At 49.6% G+C, this 16,237-nt stretch overlaps 1 protein-coding gene across 2 annotated transcripts in view; it reads right to left on the reverse strand.

Annotated features, from left to right (window-relative positions):
* Positions 1 to 16,237, reverse strand: part of CORO2B (coronin 2B) — a 140,524-nt gene that overhangs the window by 69,894 nt on the left and 54,393 nt on the right. Inside the window, exon 1 of one of the 2 annotated variants that reach the window (XM_037833572.1) lies at positions 5,789 to 5,810. The exons of the other annotated variant lie outside the window; for it this stretch is intronic. The gene's annotated coding sequence lies outside the window, so the exon portion shown is untranslated. Of the gene's footprint in view, positions 1 to 5,788; positions 5,811 to 16,237 lie in introns of those variants that run through there. 2 annotated transcript variants of the gene reach the window in all.

The following is a 16,237-nucleotide window of genomic DNA, read 5'->3' on the forward strand; positions in this document are numbered from 1 at the left end:
GGAAGCCACACAGACCTGGATTCAAGTTCTGCCTCTGCTACTTACTAATTGTGTGATTTGGGAAACCACATAACCCCCTGTGCTACCTCCATCTGCTCATACATAAAGGAGGATAATAATTGCCTACTACCCCCAGGGTGGGAGGCATCACCACAATGCTGCCTGGGAAATGCCCAGGGAACTGGCACCCCTCAGTGATGCTCATGTAATAGGGCAGACCATGACGCTGTGCCCACCTTGGTTGGGTGAGTAACACAGGACCTCTTGGGAGACGTGTGATCCCAGAGCTCCTGAGACATCTGGGTAAGCAGACCTGATGGGCTCTCCAGGGCCCTCTGTCCATCAGGCATATTCACCCCCTCGAGGCCCTCAGTGCCCAGTGCCCCTGTGTGTTTTCCCATTGGACTTCAGCTCTTCCTCCTCCATCTCTCTCCTCCCCTTTCCCTTTCCTCTCCTTTTCCCTGCTCTTTCTGCTTCCTTTCCCTCTCTGCCCTTTCTTCCTTCTCTCTCTCATCACCCCAGCTCCCCACTTCTTAGGGTATAGATACACAGGAAAAAGGCCTTTGTGGTGAAGGCATGGCAACTGAGGGGCAAGCCTGCACTTTTCTTGAATGATCCCTCACACATTCCATTGTTGCCTCCACCCCAACTCCCCACCCCCCCAGCCCAGCTAGCACTTCTGAACTGGATGTTGCATCCTCAGGAACTACAGCCCTTGGGCTCGGGGGTCTGCGTTCAGCAGCCATGTTCCCCTGGTGAGCATTCCCCCTGGGATGGGCCCAATGTGGGGCTCGGGCCTGCTTCCTGGAAAGAATGGAGCGTTTCTATGGGATTTGTTGTTGTCAAGCCCAGTGCCAGCCTCTCCATGTTGGCTGGTGGGCTGGGCCTTTGGGAGGGCCAGGGGCAGGGAAGCCGGGAGGCCTTGCTGATCATTGGTTCCACATCACCGGGCCTTCAGCTGCACCCGCACTCACCCACGAGCAAGGGTTTGTGGCAATGCAGAGGCAGAGTGTGAACCCATGGCCCTGGGCACCACTTCCTACTCTGACTCCCGCTAACCTTGGGACAGGCACTCTGCCTCTTTCACCATCAACTGCTCCATCTCTAAAATGAGAACCACAGGTTTTGATTTTAAAAATCAAAATGAGATAAAGTAGGTGCAAGGCTCCATTCAAGAAAAGACATTGCTGCTTCCATGTGGCCTGTCTACAGGGAGGTACCTAGAAGGCATCAGACCCAGCCCCTGTTTCCTACAAGCCAATAGAGGAGAAGAAACCAAGGCCTGAGAAATTTATAGAAATGCAAGCCAACAGATGCTTAGGGGAAACAGGAGGGCAGGGATCAGGGTGAGCTTCAGGGAGGAGGGGGCCATCCTCCGGCCATGGACGCTGACCAGGCTCCAGGCACTGGGCACATGTTAGTCAGTCCTTGAAAGCTCTCTTGAGGCGGGAACTGTGAATATCCCTATTCTACATTGTGGGTAACTGAGGCTCAGACAAAGCTCAGATGGCTAGCAAGCTCAGAGTTGACTTGAACCTGTTGACTCCTAGAGCCTACAACATAATTTTGCTGGCATCCAAGAGTTTTCTCCAATTTTTTTATTATGAAATATTTCAATATACAAAAAAGGTTGAATGAATGGTAAAATGCTCACCCACCACCTAGATTAACAAGTGGTGACATTTTGAATATTTGTCTCCCCTCCCCCCCATTTCTTTCTCTTTTCTTTTGTGGAATCATTTGAAAGGAAGTTGAAAACATCGTGACTTCTGCCTCCTCCCAGTGAAGGACGACAATTTCCTATATAACCGCGTCACTATGATCCCACATCTAAGAAAATTAACAACTCCTTGATGTTATCCAATACCAGTCTATGTTTGCATTTTTCTAAAATATCTTTTACAGCTATTTTATTTTTGAACCAGGATCCAGTTAAAGGTTTGTGTGTTGCATTTGGTTGTGATCTCTTTCGCCTTCTTTTATCTAGAACACTCCCATCACCTTTTTTTTTTTTCTTTTTAAATGACATTTTGCCTGTTTGAAGAGACCTGGTCTGCTGTGTTACAAAATGTTCAGTGATTTGTCTCGTGCTGCCTGGTGGCATCATCAAAGTCATTCCCATACCCCTGTGAACTTTAGGAGTAAGGTCTAAAGGCTTCATTAGACTGAGATGAAAGAGATCCCCTTTATTAATCCCAGGGCTTGAGGGGAGAGGAGAGGGCAGAGGGGACAGTGGTTAGGGGGAACGGCACTCGGCCCGGCTGGGGACACTGAGGGGCTGGGCTGGCCAAGGCCGGGGGCTTGTTCTGGAGGGTGAAGGAACAGAAGGCTGGAAGGCCCAGGTCAGGCGCCAGCACACACCATGGGCAAAGCCGGATGTCTGCAGGCCCCGAGGTTGACCTTTCGCCCTCCATTACTAAGGGGCTGACTTCATCCTGAGGCCAGATGCAGGATGTGCAGTCAGGGAACAGAAAAGACTCCTCCCAGCTCTGCCAGAGGCAGGCAGCCGAGGCCTGGGACTGGGGGAGCTGCCCAGACCTCAAAGGAAAATTGGCTGGGGCAGCCAAGAGGTCACCTGAAAATCTGGCCTTTTGCTCCTTGCTCCCAATGCCCTGCCCAGATTCTAATAGATCTCTCAACTGGGTCCAGTGAGGGCAGGGCACATGCCCTGTCTGAACCTTTCAGGACCGATGAGCACAAGATTGAATCACATTTGCACTCTACAAAAGGTAGAACTTTCTTAATAGTTAGAGCTGCCGGACATGGAAAAGGAATCTGCCTTGAAAGTAGTGATCTCCCCGTCCCTGGGGACTTCAAGATTCAGGTGGATGATCTCTGGTTGAGGACAATGTGGGACAATGGGTGGAACTAGATGACTGTCTAGCCCCCAAATTTAAAAGTTCTTCTGTTTACCAGAAAGACATTGAGTTAAGAGAAAATTTAAGCTTTAGGATCAGAGAGTAAGGGGCAGGAATCCTGGTCCAGTCGCCCTGGCAGGGCACCTCCCTCTGTAAAGCAGGGATCACCATGCATCCCTGGCAGGGTTGCTGTGCCCCTGAGTGACAATGGCTGTCTCCTGTAAAGGCCCTTCTCCTCATAGGGTGCTCCATAGAGCTGCTCAGTGCTTGGCCAGTTATTTTAAGCTTCAGGTATATATGGTTTCTCTCTTCAGCTATTAGATTGTCAGTTACCATATCATCCAGTACCTTCCGGCCCCTGCATAGCCTCCACCTCGTCCCCATGCCCAGTCCAGGGCTCCCGTATAGCAGGCGCCTCATAATGACTCTGGTTGAATAATCCTTCGTAGTGCTGGGAGGGCCATAGCCACTAGCAGGCACAATCTCCTGGTTCCTCAGATGCAGGTGCATGAGAACCTTCCAACAGAGGCTCACCTCAGGGCCTTGACTTCAGCTTGCTGAGGTTTTGCATTTCATTTACAGGTTGAGAGGCTCATCCTCACCTTTTCCCCATTAGCCCTTCCTCTGCTGAGTTCTTTCTTCCAGGCACATGGACCTTGTCATCTGTCACCAGGATGATAAGGTCTCTGAGCCCAGTGCCTGATTGTGGCCTCTTGCCACTGACAGCACAGTATCAGCAAGGGGACCGGTGCCCATAGAGTCATCCCAGAAAGTCCTCCCACAGCCATGACCCTCTCTAGACACCATCTTGTTCAAACCCCACAGCTGTCCAGTGGGACAGAGCTGAGCAGATAATACAATCCCATTTAAAATATAAATGTGACTCATTTGAGGCTCAGAGGGGTTAAGTGAGTTGCCCAAAGTCACAAGCTATAAAAATAGCAGAACCCAGACTTCAGCCAAGAACTTCTGACTCTGAGCCTGTTATTCTTTCCAATATAGTACCTATCTTCTCCTCCTCCAGCCTCTCCACCCCAACTCTTACTCCTCCCCACTTGCTCCATATAATACAGGGTTCTACACAAAGTTTTAAGAAACTGCAAGGTAGGCAGGTGTTCTAGTTTGCTAATGCTGCAGAATGCAAAACACCAGAGATGGATAGGCTTTTATAAAATGGGGGTTTATTTCAATACACAGTTACAGTCTTAAGGCCACAAAACATCCAAGGTAACACCTCAGCAATCGGGTACCTTCACTGGAGATGGCCAATGGCGTCCGGAAAACCTCTGTTAGCTGGGAAGGCACATGGCTGGTGTCTGCTCCAAAGTTCTGGTTTCAAAATGGCTTTCTCCCGGGATGTTCCTCTCTAGCAAGCTTGCTCCTCTTAAAAACGTCACTCATAGCTGCACTCCTTTTCTTCCCCCCGAGTAAGCTCATTTATATAGCTCCACCGATAAGGGCCCACCCTGAATGGGCGGGGCCACGCCTCCATGGGAACATCTCATCAGAAACATTGCCCACAGCTGGGTGGGGCACATTCCAAGCAAATCCAACCATCACCAAAATGTCTGCCCCACACAAGACCACAAAGATAATGGCATTTGGGGGACACAATACATTCAAACTGGCACAGCAGGGTTTTGGGTGTCAGACTCCAAAGGTTTCTATCTTGACTCTGCCACTTGTCAGCTGTGTGACTTTAGACTAGTCACTCAACCTCTCTGAGCATAAGTTTCCTTATCTGTAAAATGGAGTTAATACTATCCAGTTTACTAGATGCAATGAAGTGACCAAATGCAAAGGGTCTGGCAAGATGGGTGTTTGCCAAACACTGGATCTCTCCTCTCCCTCTCTCCAGTAAGGGAGGGCTCCTGATCTCAAAGAATCAAGTGTCTACTTGGGGAGGCCAGTCTCTGCCGGAGGAGGAGCAGGCCAGTCTGGGCTGGGCCGAGGCTCAGGAGGAGGGATGGAGAGGCTCTGGCCTCTGAACGTGCACAGCTGCTGGGCCTGCTCCTTGGCAGCTTCTCCCTGGGCCCAGGGCCATCCATAACTCCTCACTCTGAGAGGGGGAAGACCCGGAAGGAAGAACTAATCATTTCACTTCTGAATGGCCCTTGTCGTCTCGTAAGAAATGGAGGCTGGCCTTTTCCTCCTCTGAGATAATCACCATGCACACTCCACATGGAGGCAAATTGTATCCTGTCCTCGGATCCCAAAAATGATTTACTGTGGCCATCAGGCACATTTTCTGGATGATGATGACTAAAATGTGGTGCTTTAACTGAAACACATTTTTTTCTTATCTCTGGCTCAGGTCGGGGTTGGGGGGGGACCCATGGCTGCATCTGCATGAAAGAGCTGGGAGAAAGCACCCTGGGGAGAGCTGTGCAGCTGGAGATACCCAGGAGACCTCTCAGATTTGCCCTGATGACTTCTGGGCACTTGTTTTCAGGGGACAGTTTATTGGGATTTTTATACTCCATGTCCACATGCTTCCAGAGAAAGACTAGGGTTTTAAGTCTTGTTTGGGTCACCAGCTGTGTGACCTGGGACAAGGCACCTTCCTTCTCCAGGCTCAGAGTCCTCTTCCGTGAAATATGTCTATCAACTACTCCTATGTCCTGGAATCCAAATGAGAATGGGACATGAGAACACAGGAGAAAGGGGTCTTGCAAATGGTGTGACCCCTAACAGATAGAAGATACTATTATCACTATCTCTTTCTTATTCACTCACAACATCCTGGGCCTGTGAGTGACAGCTGGCCACCGGGCCCCTCTCCACTCTGAGCAGCTTTGCTTTCCCGAGCCCAGGGCTGGGCACACAGGAAGGACACAGTACATGGTCCAAACTCAGTGGGGAGAGGGGACGGGCATAGAAGTGAATCAGCCCAGGGTCCTGAAAAGCCCACCATGCTGGGCAGTATTTACCTGTGGTCTCTAAGCTTCGGTTTCCTCCTCTGTAAAATAAAGGGGCTGGGAACCTCTTCTTTTCAGCAGGAGAACCTTTTAAATAAAATATTACTTAGAACTGCAAAACAAAAAACAGGCAAAATTGAAGCTGTTTGCATTCAAGCCCGAGAAGGAAGCTGCGAGCACTTCTAAGCAACAGCCCTGGGACTGCGCTGTGGAACCCTGGGGCTGCGCGGAACCCAATTTGAGAACCTCTGGCACAAGGAGAGAACCTTGATCCAGATGCCAGAGACCTGCATTCCAGCTGGCTCAGTCACTAATTCGCCGGCAGGTCCCTTCTTCTCCCGCAGGGGGTGTTTGGACCAGACGACTCCCCAGAGTCTCCACAAGCCCCCTCTGCGCTCCCTAGTTACAAACTTTCTCCATCCCCTAGCCACAGGGCCAGATGCCCAGTTGATGACATCCAATCTGGGCAGAAAGCATGTTGAAGGAAATGTCTGCCTCCCTCTGGGTCAAACATTTTCCTCCATGTAGCCCTAACACAGAAAGGGTTTCACGGAACCACAGCATGCCAGAGCTGTAAAGGTCCCATGGGTCTACTAAACTCCAGCATCTCATTTTACAGTCTGAGGCCCAGAGACGGGAAGTGACTTTTCCAAGGTCACACTGCAAGGTCACCTGGCTCCCAGTTCACAATGCAGGCCTCCTGTGCCCTGGGTAAAGGATGTGGCGCCCCCTGCAGGCAGACCCAGTGGGGGTGTCTAGGGCAGGGAGTGGCAGAGCAGCCCTCCAGGCCCTGCTCTGGAAAGCACCCACCCTCCACCCTGGTTCTGATTTCTGTGTTCCTCTGCTCAGGCAGGGTTGGGGAGGCAGATGTCAGCACAGGCCCCAACAGATGGCTTCTATTTGTAGCCACCGAGCCTGGTCTATGCCAGACTTCTGACCTATTTTGAGGAACTGAGGGCCCTGTTGGCTTGGGGACAGCCTCCCACGTGTACCTTCTTAACCCACAATCTGGGAGACCAGGTGGGCAATTCAGGGCAGGTGGGGGATTGAAGGGGGAAAACCTTTGAAAACGAGGCTTGGGTGTATAGCCTGCAAGCTCAAACTCCACGGAAAGGATCCTCAGCGTGCGAACCCCAGGTACCCTGCCTCAGAATCACCTGAGGTGTGTGTGGAAATGCAGGTTCCCAGGCCTTGCTGCAAGCCTGCAGAATCACAGTCTCCAGGTGTAGGCTGAGGAGCCTGCATTTTAAACCAAGTTCCTCAGATGATTCCCATTTGAGAACTTTGCTGTTCAAAGCATAGCCTGTGGACCAACAGCATAGGCATCTCCTGGGAGCTTCTTAGAAATGCAAAATTGCAGAATTCTAGGCTGCCCCAATCCTGAATCTGAATCTGCATTATAACAAGACTTTCAGGTGATTATTTCAAAGTTGAGAAACACTGCTCTAGTTCTGTGCTTCTCAAACTTGAGTGTGCACCCAGAGTTTCTGATTCCCTAAGTCTGGGGTGGGGCCTGAGGATTTGCATTTTTAACAAGTTGCCAAGTAGAGCTGGTACTGGTGGTCCATTAATCCCTGGGCCAGTGTAAAAAGCACTGGGCCCTCCGGAGCCTTAGGTTTGAATCCTGGCTGGGTCATTCCTAGCTCTGTGACCTTTCACAAGTTCCCTTTGCTTCTCTGAGTCTCAGTTTCTCATCTGGCCAAGGGACCTAATTCAGACATTCTTTCTAAGAACAGTTGTGAAGATCCAATGGAATAATAATGTGTGTGAAAGTACTCTGTGAACTTAACTGCTACACAAATATGACTACGTAAAGCAACCTGTACACTAAAAGGTGCTTTAGGTGGTCTCATTTGCTCTTGACAACCACCCTGTGACGCAGCGAGCCAGGAAAAGAGCTGGCCCCGCATTCCTCAAGGGATTTATTCTTATTCCTTGACTGCCAAGCACAAGACCGTGCACACACCAAGTGCTCAATAAGGGCTGATGGAATTCAATTCTGGTTCTCTTTCCACTCATTTCTACTCCTCACACCCTCCATCGTGGCCCCCTGACCTCTTGGTAGATTAAAAATGCTGATTCACAAAAGGCTGGGCTGGGGAGGCAGCAGGCCCAGCTGCCAACACCAAGGCTCCTCTCCTGTGAGCCTTGCCCATCGCCCTGCCTGTCTCTCAGGAGATGTGGGACCACATGTTCAGAGTGCCTGGCCCAGTCCCTGGCGCACGGCGGGTGCCCCCTCAATGCGGCTTTCCTTCCCCTCTGTGGGATTCCCTCACCAGGGCACTGCAGGGCTCCCTGCATTTATGATACAGACCTAGCATCAGCTAACAGGGTTTCCTGTCAATGAGATCCCCTAAAATTACACACCAAGAGTGCTTGCCAGGATAGGGGCAATCTGAACCGGCTGATGGGGTGGGCTCCCATGCTGCCTCCCCTCTGGCCCTGGGTCCTGCAGAGAACCTTCCACTCACTGGTCTCTGTGGCTAGAGGACCCTCAGACCACCCAATTCACAGACCAAGCCCTTGGCTACCTGACACTTGACAGTGCAGAAAAAGATGGGCTCATAAACCGTCCATGGGGGAATGTGGTAACAAAGATTGGGCTTTCCCCTTCCCAGGAGATAATTTATCTAAATTGCAGCCAGGCAAGGGCATGGAAGAGAAGGTTGCTACATTGTAGTATCCATGTTAAGAGAATAGAGGAAGCCAAGCTCCCAATGCCCCAAGTGAGAAAGGAAAAGCTGAAAATCTTTACATTAATCTTAACTGTTTTGGGTATAAAAGAAGCCAGTGCATCAACTTGCCCATGGAGAAGCAGACACCAGGCCACATGCACAGAGCTTATTTGAGGATAAACTCTTTGCATGGTCCACTCCCTTTCCCAAAGTGTGTGTGTGTGTGTGCGTGTGTGTATAGGAGTCACCATTTCCTCCTGGACTTCGAAAACAATTCAAAGGGCCTCACCAGCTGAGGGCCTAGAAACTAGAGCAGGAACTTTCTGATTAAACTTAATGTTACTGAGGAGATACAAGGGTTATTGCTTGAAAAACCTCCTGACTGATGCTTGCCTCATGATGTTCTCCACCTTTCACTTGCTGCCTTATAAAAAGAATCTACTAGTTAATTTAGGACCTGGCAAGGAAAGGGGAGTCTTCCTGGGTCTTGGGCCAGCAGTTTCCCTAACACAGCCTACTGTTGCCCCAAACTCACGAGAATACGACCTCACCCCAGGTGGCCAAGTTATGTCCTCCCGGGCTGGGCACCTGACTCGTGGCAGCCAATCCACAGCCTGCTCAGGGCTCAGCTCCAAAGCTCTGCCCAGTAAGAGTGACTCACACTCAATGGTCATTGGCTAAACCAATTGGTCTCTCCCACTTGAAGGATTTCAATGTGAAATCTATGGAGCCAGAAGTTGGTGGCAGAGGCAGAAGCCAAGAATAAGCAGAAGCCAAGAATAAGCAGAAGCTGTGAGCTGAGAGAAGGGGAATAGAGAAGAGGACAGAGAAGTGTAAAGGAGAAATTTTTATTTTTAAAATATATTAATTAGCATGGTTTACTCTTGCATTTCCTAGTTCATTGGCTCTGTTCCTCTAAATGTCATTCATTTACCCAGAGAGGGTTAGGAATGTTAAAGCAGGAATCTAAAAAAAAAAAATCAGGTTCAGACAACCAAAATAGAATTTCACAGCAACATAATAGTCTTAAAAGCCTGTCTTACTGAGAGAGGTTTTTCTAAACTCCTGTCTCAGCCTGCAAGTGAATGAAGGGTCTGGCCTGGTAGATTTGATCATAGAGAGGCCCTGGCTGGACATCAGAGGAAGAGGAAAGCCCACTTCGCACAGCCTGAGGGACAGGGGCAATGACGAGGGAAACAGAAAGGGAAGCGAGCGTTCAGATGCATGTCCTGATTTCCCCTACTTTGGGCTAAAACCTCAGGAGGGAAAGTGCTGAGGGTGGTGCAGAGGGCAGAGGGGTTTCTTTCCAGCTTCCTGATTGGGATTCTGAAAGGAGAGACCACAGTTCAGGGTGGCCCAGGCCAAATATGAGGTGGCCCGATAGAAATAAGATGGCTCAGTGGTGTGGCCAGACAGAGGGGGGCTGGAGTGCACTCCTAAGACTCTGTCAGCTCTTGGCTGCTGGTGAGAACCCAGTAGTCCCTGCACACCCCCGAGGAGGCCCATGGTAGGTCTGAGAGGCACAGACCACTGTGAAGTTGCCATGGTGAGAGGCAAGGCAGCTACATCAGAGGCTGTGGGGAAGATAGTCTAGACCTGGGACAATGCAGGTAATGACTCGTGGGCTCAGAGCAATCTGCAAGGCCAGCAAAGGCCCAGCTGGGGATAAGCCCTGGCTCCAGGGCCAAGAAAAAACAGACCACCAGCTGCAGCCTTCAGTAGCAGATGTCCCTGGGATGGGACAGAACAGCCACACCCCAGTGGACATCAGCCAGGACATGTCTAAGGACCAGCGCAGAACCAGAGGTCCCTTTTCCTCCCAACACCTGACGTCACATTAGCCCCCATATATATCCCTAGATGCCATTCTGGAAAAGAGCCAGAGGGGGTGGGATTCTGAAAGGTGAATCTTTTGGAGTCTTCAAACAGAAGCCAAATGACCCAAAAGAGGCTGAGCCTTTATATCACAAGTCGAAGTTACTGAAGCAGACTGACTTCACTGGGCTGGACTGAATATAAGTGTTTTGCACCATTACCTTTCCAGGTGAGGGCTCCTAAAGAAGATCAGATCAGCTTTGGAGAAAAGAATCTGTATTTCTTTGCATATCCATGTCATGTCAGTCCATGAAGGCTGCACACTGCACAGATTGTCCTTGTGCAGTTACACAACATGGGGGCCCTACAAGCCGTTGCAGAAATGGGAAAGGAGCCCCAGAAGCAGGAGGGGCTGGCTCAGAACATTCACATCACTGACCCAGAAGTGGGGCTTGAGCAGACAATAAGAGAACCAGAGAGGGGCTGAGAACCTTCTAGCTCTCAGATGTCACTCCAGGCTTCTGATGCCTGGCGCGTGGCTGTCCTTGGGGGCCTGTGGGGCCTGGCTGCCAAGTACTCTTCTGCCCTCATGTGAATCCTTACAACAACCCCCCCCCCCCCCGCCTTACTAAAGGTCATCAGAGAGAGTCTGTTTCAAGCAACCAACAGAGAGCCCAATGCAGCGATGCCAAGGGATGACACGTGGCCCTCCCTGGGCTGCTGGCCTGAGCCATCGCAGCAGCCTGTCTACACTGGCAAGAGGAAGAGTCTCATTCCTAGCAACATCTTGTGCAAATGCATCAGAACTTCCTCCAATGTGGCTGCTGGGGTCAAGAGATTAATGAATTAGCTCTGATAGTTTTCTGACTACACTGTCCCTGCCCAGAGCACCTGCAGCATTTCCTGGCTGTAGCCCACACCTGGATCTTGTCACACATTTCATGGTCTGATTGGCTCCCTTTATATGTGCTGGTCTTCTCTAGAAGGCTGTAAGCTGGACCCACATGCCAGCTTAAGGGATGGAAAGAGCAGGGACTCTAAAGCCACACAGATCTAGGTTTAAGCCCTAGCTGCACCGCTTACTAGGTACATGCTTTACATAGTTTGGACAAATTAATCAACGTTTTGGAGCTTGCATTCTCATCTGTAAAAATTGGGAATAACAATGTCTCCTTCTCAGGGCAGTTTCCATCCTCCCGGGCTCCCTTCAGAGTGTCTTGCACACAGCAGTCAGGAACAAATTGCTGGGTAAGCAATTGGCTTTACTGGGGAGGAGGAAGAGGCAAGCACAACTTCAGAAGTGTTCCACAGCCTCTGCCATTTGAGTGTTCCCTGAGAGCAGGGGGACAAGTGTCTGAAGAAGGGAGGTGTGGCAGATGCTGCCGATTGGCTACATACTACCTATTTACACTTTTACCTCACCCAACTCCACTTCGGAGGCTGAAAAGGCAGAATATTCACTGTCCCAGCATCCCTCACACTTAGGAGGGGCCAATGAGAAACAAGATGTTTGCTGAGGGGCTCCTGAGAAACATTTTTTCTTGTTAATAAAAGAAAAGAGCCACACAAGAGGGGCCCTTTCTTGGCATATTGGCTGAGTCTCTCCTTCCTGCCTTTGTTTGCGGTTGAGGATGTAAAGACTGGAGCTGTGGCAGCCATCTTGTGATCACCACGAGATGCCAAGCCCAAGATAAAAAAGCCAACATGATGAGGAGGTAGACCGGAAGGACAGCAAAAACCTTGATCCTTGAGCCATAAAACCAGCCCTAGGGCCTCCTCCCTCTAGATCTCTTGTCCAATAAACTATGAATATGCCCATAGCTTAAAACAATCTTGGTTGGCTTTTTAGTTATTGGCAGTTAAAAACATCCCAACTGAAGAAAAGGGAGCAGTCAGCAATTGTCTTAGCCTTTGGACACTGCCCATGATCTGTTCCCATGAGGTCTCTCTGTCTCAGAGGCTCTGCCCCTGCAGCCAAGAGCCGAGATTAGAAGGAGGTCCCTCTCTGCCCAAGCCCACCAGGCCTGCTGCTGCCAGTGGGCAGAGAAACCCAAGAGCCCTCTGTTTCCTTCCCAGCTTTTCTCCCATCCCTCAGCAGAGTTCCCTCAGGGTGGGCTGATGCAGCTGCCTCTGCCCCTGCCATGCAGGTTGCTGGAATAGTTGCCCAGCTCACGGGATAATAATGATAACTATTGGGGGGTAACAGCAATTATCAGATTCATACTGCCCATTGCTACACAACCACCCCACACAGCACGTCCCAGGTCCAGCTACCCTGCTGCTCCTTGAGAGGAGATTTCCTCCCCTTTTTTCTTTATCCACTGAATGTTGTTGTTATTACAGAAACCATGAGGAAGAAGGGTGGGAATTAAAATGAGGTGATGTATGGTAATGTATGTAAAACATTTGGCACAGTGCCTGGTGGGACATTCAGCAAACGCCAGCACCCTTCATTTTCCTTCCAACAAAGGCTGTGCCCCGCCAGGAGGAGGACAGCATCACACCCTGGGCTACCTTCCCTTCCCCTGCCCTGGCTTTGCACCCGCACCCAGTTATCCCCTCATGTTGGGACTCAGCCAGGGCTCAGCCAGGCCCTTCTCCCCACTGCTGCTCATGTCACCCATCCTGCTAGCAGGTAAAGACCGGACTTGTCACAGTGCCCCTCGCCAAACCTTCACCGTGGGTCTCCTCTCCCCTTAAGGCTTTATGCTGTGGCCAAACTTTCCTCATTCTCCTGGGCACGTGGTTACCTCCACTTCCCCAACCCACAAACAGCCCAAGGGGATACCCAGCCCTCACTCTGTGTCCTAGAATCCTCCCCATTTCTCCCGCTCAGCCCCAGTACCCTCACCCCAACATGAACCTTCCCTGGCTACCGTCACCGACACACACTTTTCTTGGGGACCCCACCTGCACTTGAAGGGCCCGTCACACCACTCATGGGGCATTTAGGGTAAGCTGCTCTGCCCTATGGTTCTGACTTTCGCCATGTTCAAGTCTTGCCCTTAAACTCCTTGGAGGTTCTATGTCTAGTCAACTCTGAATCCTCTATGGGAGACCAGCACAGGATAAAAATAATAACTAATAAACAAAGGAAATAAAGTAAAACAAACCAATACAGGTAAAAAAAAATTGAACAAGTAAAGCACAAATAACATTGATTCCGTGCTGTTAGAAGCAGTTTACACAAATGAAGTATTTTAGTCCTTATTATCCTGATGAGGTCAACATCACTGAGCTCATATCACAGAAGCAGAAACAAGGCAGGGAGAATGTAAGTATCTTGCTAGGGTCCTGTAGTTAGCAAGTGGTGGGTCGGGCAGGAAGCCAAGGAGTCTGGTTCGAGAGCCTGTGCTCGGAGCTGCTCTACTGCACGCTCATCAGTGATTGCTGAGTGGCTGAATGACCTTGGCCCCTACCTGCTCTTCAAACCCATGACTTCCCTCTGGAACCCTGGCAGACCTCCTGGCCACTTGCTGAAGAAGAGGTTCTCAGCCCTTGCTACACTTTAAATTCACCAGGGGAGGGTCTTTTTCTCATAATACTGACCCCTGGCCCCTCCCCAGCTGATGAAATGGAAAAAAAATTTTTTTTTAATTTTATTGTAGTAACATGTATATAATGTAAAATTTCCCATTTTAACTATGTTTAACCGTACAATTCAGTGGTATTGATTTGATTTACAATGTTATGCTGTCATCACTACCATCCATTATCAAAACTTTGTCATCACCCCAAATATTTACTCTTGCAATTTCTTCTTTATGCTCTTCTAGGGTCTTCTTCATGTCCTTTATATCCTGTGCCATGCTCTCATTGTTTGTCTTTAGTTCTTTGATTAATTGCTCCAAGTACTATGCCTTCTCTGATCTTTTGATTTGGGTGTTTGGGTTTGGGTTATCCATATTGTCTGTTTTTTTCATATGCTTTAACATTTTCTGTTGTTTTTGGCCTCTTGGCATTTGCTTAACTTGATAGGGTTCTTTTAGGATATGTTGACTGATTCAAACACTTATCTCCAATTTGTCAGATCCACAGCTTCATGGAGTACACTTTTTCTAACTAACCAGCAGGTGGCGTCCGCGAGCCACCTATTCCCCTCAAGCCAGTTCTCCCCAACTTTGTCTTTGTGGTGAGTGTGGGTGTGAGTCTTGTGGGGTCCAATTGGTGCACCAAGTTTGAGTGTAGTTGGTGCTTCCCGCCCAGAATGTGGGGCGTGTGTCTGAGCGGTTAGGGAGGGAGGGCAACTTTAATAATCAAATCTCCCAGGTATTCCTGGAGATTTAGAGCTGTTGCAATAGTCTAATCCTTCAGCTCAGTCTCGCCACAGTTTGTCTCTGCTGCTGACCCACAAGTCCTTGGTATTAGCGTATGGCCCCTGGGACTTGCAAGTGGGTCCCTCTTCCAAGCCATGCCCTCCTAGGTCCCCTGCTGAGGAAAGACTGTGCTACGTCACAGGTGAGCACCATCCCCTGAGAGAAGTTCTGGGCTGCAGGGTTGTATAGGGGCGTTCCCAGACTGCTGAAAGGATAGCTGAATGGGGAGTGTTAATTTCCCCCTTTCCACACAGCACCGCCTTCCAGGCTCCAGGACAATTAGCTGCGTGTGTGTGAAAGGCTATTGTCCACACCCTATGTTGTAGTGTGTGTGTGTGTTGTTGGAAACACTTCCCATCACACTGGGTTGTTTGGGGCAGCTCTGGGTTGTGGCCCTGGCACTGGGCAGGAGCGTTCCCAGCTCCCCAGGAAGATGGCTGTAAGGGGACACCCCCTTTTCTTGGGGAGTTGTGTTTAGCGAATTTTCTCAGCCACTAGAATTATTGCTTTGTCTCTCAGAGCTATCTTAGCTCTGCTCCTGCCTGGGCCCAAATTGCAAGTCTTTGAGGCTTTCTGTAATGGGCTTTTTAGAGTAATTGTTTTAGAAAAAGAGAAAAAGATTAAAAAAAAAAAAAAAAAAGAAGGGCCCTCCTTGCAGATCTAATGGGCTATTGAAATGCTAAGAGACAAGGAGATTAGGGCCATTAAGGAACAATCAAGAAAGCAGAGAAACTGGCTCTTCGGCTCTTCAGACTGGGGACCTTGCCCTCTGGATTTGCATATGAGCCTGACTCTGCCTGAGCCCTACCCTTCTCCGTTTTATGTTCACCAGAACTCCAAAAAGTCTCTGTTTTTATTTGGGGGTTTCTTAAAGCTGTTTTTGCTAGCCCTAGCTCCTCCCTGCTGCTCTGACTGCTCCTGGATTCCCTCTGGTGTCTGGTCTCAGTTTACCTATGTTTGGAGTTTCGATCAGCAGCCTGAGTTTTCAATCAGAGCTGCAACTGCAGTTCGCCCTCCTCGTTCCCAGCACTGACAGCCCCTCCTCCCATGGGACTGAGCCTGGCAGGGAGGGGCACGGGTCCCCTGGCCGCAAGTACTTAGAGATTTCGCTGATCTCAGCTGTTCCATGCGTTCGTGAGTGTTGTATGAAGTATGCCCAAAGTCAAATTGCTCTGCGGTGTCTGGTCTACGCAGTTCCTGCCTTTCTACCTACTACCCTGGAGGAGTAACTAAAACCTACACCTCACCACTCTGCCATCTTGCCCCACCTCCACATCACCCCAAATAGAAACTCTGTACCCATTAAACAATAACTCCCCATCTTCACCCTTACAGCCAGCCCCTGGTAACCTCTAATCTACTTTCTGTTTCCACTGATTTGCATATTCTAGGTATTTCATTTAAAGTGAAATCATAGAATATTTGTCCTTTTGCTTCTAGATTATTTCACTCAACATGATTCTTCAAGGTTCACCCATGTTGTCACATGATCAGAACATCATTTTTATGGCTGAATAATATTACATTGTTTGCATTCACCACATTTTGTTTATACATTCATCTGTTGATGGACATCAGTTGTTTTAACCTTTGAGCTATTGTGAATAATGCTTCTATGACATTGCTGTTCAAGTATCTGTTTGAGTCACTGTTTT

The sequence above is a fragment of the Choloepus didactylus genome, chromosome 4 (genome assembly GCF_015220235.1).
Source record: "Choloepus didactylus isolate mChoDid1 chromosome 4, mChoDid1.pri, whole genome shotgun sequence".
NCBI lineage: Eukaryota > Metazoa > Chordata > Mammalia > Pilosa > Megalonychidae > Choloepus > Choloepus didactylus.